The sequence below is a fragment of the Rhinopithecus bieti genome, unplaced genomic scaffold (assembly GCF_001698545.2).
Source record: "Rhinopithecus bieti isolate Rb0 unplaced genomic scaffold, ASM169854v2 scaffold_20310, whole genome shotgun sequence".
Taxonomy (NCBI): Eukaryota; Metazoa; Chordata; class Mammalia; order Primates; family Cercopithecidae; genus Rhinopithecus; species Rhinopithecus bieti.
Genome location: NW_016810331.1, coordinates 1,557,940 through 1,563,939, shown reverse-complemented (window position 1 = coordinate 1,563,939; position 6,000 = coordinate 1,557,940). Strand labels below are relative to the sequence as shown.

Below are 6,000 nucleotides of genomic sequence, written 5' to 3'. Positions count from 1 at the left end.
TCACTATTAGAAATTGATGGAACAAGAACAATTCTGATTTTTTCAAGAAAGTTTTTGCTTTAAAAGAGTTAATGATTCAATAAATAAATGTGTTAGGAGGTTATCAACTAATACATACAGATGAAATTATGAAGTTAGAAAATCATCAGTGGATGCTAAAACGAGTGGGTAAAAATTAGATGAGGAATGGGACGTAATCAAGTAGTACCTCCCCCAGCATTATTTTTAATCATAAAGAAAAAATAGTAACTTTATGGTGAAGAAACCTTGCAGACACCACCTTATCCAAGTGAACATTAGCAATACTGGGAGAAACCGATGTCATCTCTACCTTGATATCATGCACTGGAAAAGACACACCACTTTAGCGGAGTTTCTCCAAAAATTCATAACCTGAAAGGGAACATAAGACAAACTCACTTTAAAGGATATTCCACACAATATCTGGTCTGTACTCTTAAATAGCATTTATTTCAATAAATATAAAAGCCAAGGAACGGTTCCAGATCAAAGAAGACTAATGCAGGAATAACACTTTCATGTGGAATGTTTTTTAAGCAGGAAATTTCTGCTTTCGAATTTAAGAGTGCAGATCCTTTTTTAATCCAACTGGTTCAGGGCTAGAATTACATTATTTTCCCACATCTCCTTAAGACTTTGATCCCCGCTACAATCTACAGTATATAAATGCATATGTGTGGTATCCATCTATCATCAATTTAGGTGACAATAGGAGAAAAGTGTCTGGTGCCAATCTTTATTCCATAGTATGAAATTGTCTCTCAAGACAGGGCTTCTGGTGACAGAAGCACATGATATTGCTCGGTAACTGAGACTGGGTCAGGAAACAGGGAGGCAGAGGGCAGCAGTTTTGCTAGAATTTAAAATTTGGTTGCTTTTGAAAGAGAAAGCAGGAAGAAGCAGGAAGTTCCTGGAAACCAGAACGTCATGTTTCACAGATGTAAAAGTCATAGTCGGGAAAGACACATCGCTTTAGTGGTGTTTTCCAATGACTTTTAAAATGGTAGGGTTTTACTTGTAGCTTCCAGCCCTGAGGGTAGTTCTTGTTGCTCAAGAGCAAAAGGGTCAGGGGTAAAAGCCAGCCTTAGAAACCTGTCAAAAAAGATTTCCAGCGGGGCGCTGGGGAAACGCAGAGCGCGCTGGAATCCCTGCCCGGGGGAGCTCTTAATAGGGCAGGAGGCTGCGTGCCACACAAGGTCCTTCAGAAGCACATTGTGGAGACAGGACTCAAGGGTAGCAACTTCTGGCAAGTGGAGCCGCAATTACAGAAGCGGAACATTAGGAGGCAATTTACTTCCAGCTTTCGCAACATCCACCCTCAGCCACTACCCTCCCTTACGCAGTCGCACCATAAACCTCCTCACTTTCCCCCACAGCCCTCTGGGCTTCGACCCATCAACTGAACACGCGCCAAACCTAGCGCACACGCCCCAAACCTAGCGCACACGCCCCAAGTTCGGCCCAATAAGAGTCCCAAACCGCGGGGGTGGACGCCACGGGGATAAATTAACCGCAGCGTGGGGCGGAGACTTTTAAGGGTGGAGCCTGGCCCTGGAGCAACGTCTAGTGAGCTGTTCTGTGAACATGGGTAGGTTCGGGCGTAGAGCTGGCAGCGGCGAGGTGTGAGCCTGCGCTGGGCGCCGAAATAGGGCGTGTCAGTTGTTTGGTGCAGGTGTAGCAGGGAACCAGAGCATCTCTCGCCGCCGGAGTGCGTCTTGCCGAAGCCTGTGGTTGCACGCCCACCCTCTTAGGGGCTCTGCTCTGCGGTAGGTGTGTGCGGCGTTGCACTTGGGGTTGATTTTCTCTGCGTGGCCGGAGCGGGGCTGGACCCTTCCCACTCCCCTGCCCTGCCCCATCCCCTCCCCGCACCCGGACCAGCCCCGGGGACGCCCTCAGACGCCCACCGTCTCCAACCCTGGGGAAGCCCCAGGGTGGCAGCGAAGGCCTCTTTCCTTTCCGCCCCTTCTCTTGGTGCCATCGCCCACGTGCTTTGATGTTGTTTGGTGCAGACCATGTCCAAGTCTCTGGAGAAGTTGGTGGAGGAAAGCCGGTAGGAGAACCAGCCCGAAGTGGACATGAGTGACCGGGGCATCGCCAATATGCTACAAGTCAATGCTGTGTGAGTTCTGTGTGAGTTCTCGGGCAGGACCCTCCCGTGGATAGCTGGAAGGGTTTCTAAGTTTGCCAAGTCACTGCTAGTCCTGCTGTGAGGGATTGTAATGGTTTAGACCCCAACCCCTGCTTATAAACATCACTTGTCAGGGGCTTCGCGCCAAGTGTTTGCAGTAGGATTTGTTCTGTTCCACCTGGAAAACGATCCTGAGAGTCCACGATGAGAATCACACAGACAGCTGTGCCTCATCGGTTGTCTCTGCTGTATGGCATTGGGGTGGATTTTCCACATAGTTTACTTAATAGCGACTTTATTTTTTAATAGAGAATTAATTTTGAGTCTTTACTATCTCCTAATACAGTCTTTGTCCATGAACAAATGACACACAAAAGTTTCAGGATTAATAGGTATCCTTGTGCCTGGAACATTTAAAGCATTTCTTTAATCTTTACTTTCTTCTGAGTATTTATTCTCCTAACTTGGTTCAGGCTTTTGTTACCTCCTCATGCTGTGGTGAAATCCTCCTAACTTGCCCTCTTGCCTTCAGTTTCACTGCCCCGTTTAATCAGTGGGTCACTTTCAGTGTTATTTTCCTGTAACCCCGGTCTATGGTGTTACCCTCTCCCTTAAAATCAGGGATTGCAAATTCACGTGCCTCCAAGTGAGGGCAGTCATGAACTAGGTGATATGTATTCCACCTGAAGGGGCCAGCTGCTGCACCTGCTACTCAGACACATGTCACCGTAGGAATGTTGGCCCAGTGTACCAGATAATTAAAGGAGCCAAGATTCTATATTTTATATGAAATATGCTAATTTTTAGATGTTGGCCACTAATTCCAATATTTGAAAAACCCATGATAAGTGCAATAAAGCACTTCTTCAGGCTGATGTGGTTTTGGTTTAAACCCTCTCCACACTTCTCCAGGTTGTCCATTACCGACTGTAATGCTCCAGGTTTCTTGGCGTGATGCACAAGGCCTTTCCGAATCTGAACACAACCTTACCCTTACATGCAGTTGGCATTTCAGCCATTCTCAACCTATTGTCCTTTCTGGACCAGTGCCTACTTGTTCAGATCTTGGTGCCTTTACGAATTCTGTTTTCCCTCCTCCTCAGTCTTTTTCACCTGAAACCCTTTTACTTCTAAGAGTCAGCTTAGACATCACCACCTGTGTAAAACTTTCTCTGTCTGCACCAAGCTAACATAGCTACTCTCTCCCCTGTGAAGTTGGACATGTGCCTTGCTTTGTGACTCCTGTCACATAGGATTGTAATGATTTTTTTTTAATCTAGAAGTCTCCCTTCTCTTGTGGGACATTGGGAAGACAGAAGCTGTGCAATGTTCATGCTTGCATTTTTTTTTTTTTTTATAATAGTGCCTGGAGCACAGTAGATGCTCAGAAATAGTCGAGGAATGAAAAAAAAAAAAAAATGAAAGAATGAAGGATTAGGCCCATAAGTGTGTGAGATCAGGTCCAGGATCTGACGAGAGAAGAAGGGAGCCTGAAAGGTGATGGGAAGCCATTTAGGCATGGAAAGAACGGCAGAGTCAGGTTTACTGTGAAGCCATGCTTTTCCCGGTTTGAAAACCTGCCTGGGACAGAAGTTGGAGTTGATGCTGTTGATATGTCTTGGCAGAAGGAAAAGGGAGGAAACGTAGTTGATCTGTGTTTCATAGCCTTTATGAAAATGTGTGCCATTAAACTTAGGTTGTGTACTAGTTAGCCTCTCAGCCTTGGTGTGTGTTGGTCTCTTGCATTCCATAAGGGTCCTTGCTGTCAGCAACAGAGCAGATGCCTCTGGAACTGAAGATCTGTGTGTGCCCCTTGCTGCTCCTGTCTGGCTCTGCCATGATCATGGTCATTATTGGGGGCAGAGGAAAAGGAGAAGGGGATCGGGAAGATGATGCCTGGCATAGTGGGACCCTTGGCCCCACAGCTTTCCTCCCTCCAGCACTCATTCTCACTGAGTAGAAGAGAGAGGCTGCTTTCAGCAGAGGAGCTTTATACACTTCAGCTTTTGAAGAGGAGACTTTATGTAATATTTATAAAAGGGGAGAATGGCTTAGCTATTTCGGTCAACTCTGTTATCTCTTTGAAGCCTTTGTTTTTATTAAGCAGAAAAGATAGCCACTTGCTTCCTGAAATATATTTCCGGTATAACATTGGGTACTGAAAAGCAAGATCATTCTTAAATTTTCCTAAAGAAGTAACTAACGAAGAATAATAGTGCTTTTTGGGAAGATGGGTGAAAGTGAATTTGGGGATTTCAAGAGTCCACCTCCTCTGGCTTCTGTAGCATTGACCCAAGGCTGCTCTCTGCAAACTCCCTGACCTTGGAACTCCTCAGAGCCTAGGGGTTTCCAGGATGCTCTTTGGAGCCTCCACTAGGGCTCAGTCCTCAGCAGTGCACACACAGTGACACAGTGCTTCATATATAGAAGTATTAAAATATTTCACTTGGCTACATTAATTATAAGTGTAAGAATTTTTTTTTTTTTTCCCCTGAAAACAGGGTCTCGCTCTGTCACCCAGGCTGGAATGCAGTGGTGTAATCACAGCTCACTGTGGCCTCAACCTCCCAGGCTCAAGTGATCCTCCCACCTCAGCCTCCCAAGTAGCTGGGACTGTAGGTACACACCAGCACGCCTGGCTAATGGTTTTATTTTTTTGTAGAGATGGGGTCTTGCTATGCTGCCTAGGCTGGCCTCAAACTCCTGAGCTCAAGGAGTCCTCCCATCTTGGCCTTCCAAAGTGCTGGCATTACAGACTTGAGCCACCACACCCTTCCTCCATAATTCTTTACCGATAAAATTTTAGCTGTAACCAGGAAGTTTTATATATTAGTATCCAGATTAAAGACAGGGAACAGTTAACTTGCATGTACAGAGAATAGTTCTTGCATCTCAAGCTTTCTCTTCATTATTTTACTTTGTTTAATTTCTCAAAAGGTAAGAATTAAGCTTTGAAGATAACAGTAAGGTTTTGTATTGCTAAGCGTATGAGATGCCTATCTTTCTTCTTGGGAGAGTTGTATCTTCTAACGCAGCACTTCCTTGGAGACAGCAAATTACCTTTGAAAGATGTTTTGAGGAGTTTAGGTACCAAGAGCTTTCTGCTGGGTAAAGCTTCTTAGGCTGGAGGCAGATATCAGACAGGTTCTACAGTTTTCTTGTAGTACAGCCAGATTCTAGAAATGCTCAGTTCCTACCATTAACAGGCAGAGGAGTACAGAGAGTATATGAGGGGAACTTGGATTTGGATAGATGTGGGTTCAAATTCTGCTACTTTGTACTGTGTAACCTTAGAGAAGCTACTTAACCTCCCTGATCCTCAAGTTCCTTAACAAATGGTAACCTAAGTAACCATTTCATAAGACTGGTTAAATGGTGCACGTTAACTGCAATAATGCACATTAAAGGTTAGTTATTAACTAGTTAGTGTTAGATGCAATAATGTACATAAAATGTTAACTATTAATGTGAATATCCAGCTATAGGCCCAAATGCCTCAGACATACCCAGTTCCAACATAGTCAATGGCCTGAACCAAAAATTTTGCTTCATTAATTAGACTGGGTAAGGCATTTGTAACAGTGTTGGAATTTCTTGTGTGGCTTATTAGAACCTGTCGTGTTTGGTACTTTTGCCTAGGGTTCTAACTGATTTAGATAGCTATTTATTTAAAATTTGTCCTAATTTATTTCTTTTCCTTCATTTTGTTTTAACGTGACATGTAATTTGCACATACATTCTCCTTAAAGCTTCCAAGAAGACCAGTGTGGGCAATAGAGTGAGACCCCATCTCTACAAAAAACTAAAAAACGAGCTGAGGGTGGTGTGCCAGTCTGCAGTCCCAGCTGTCA

At 44.5% G+C, this 6,000-nt stretch overlaps 1 pseudogene; it reads left to right on the top strand.

The window, feature by feature from the left end:
* Nucleotides 1-2,033: 2,033 nt before the first annotated feature.
* LOC108541960 (ras suppressor protein 1-like) overlaps nt 2,034-6,000 on the top strand; it is a 167,504-nt pseudogene continuing 163,537 nt past the window's right edge.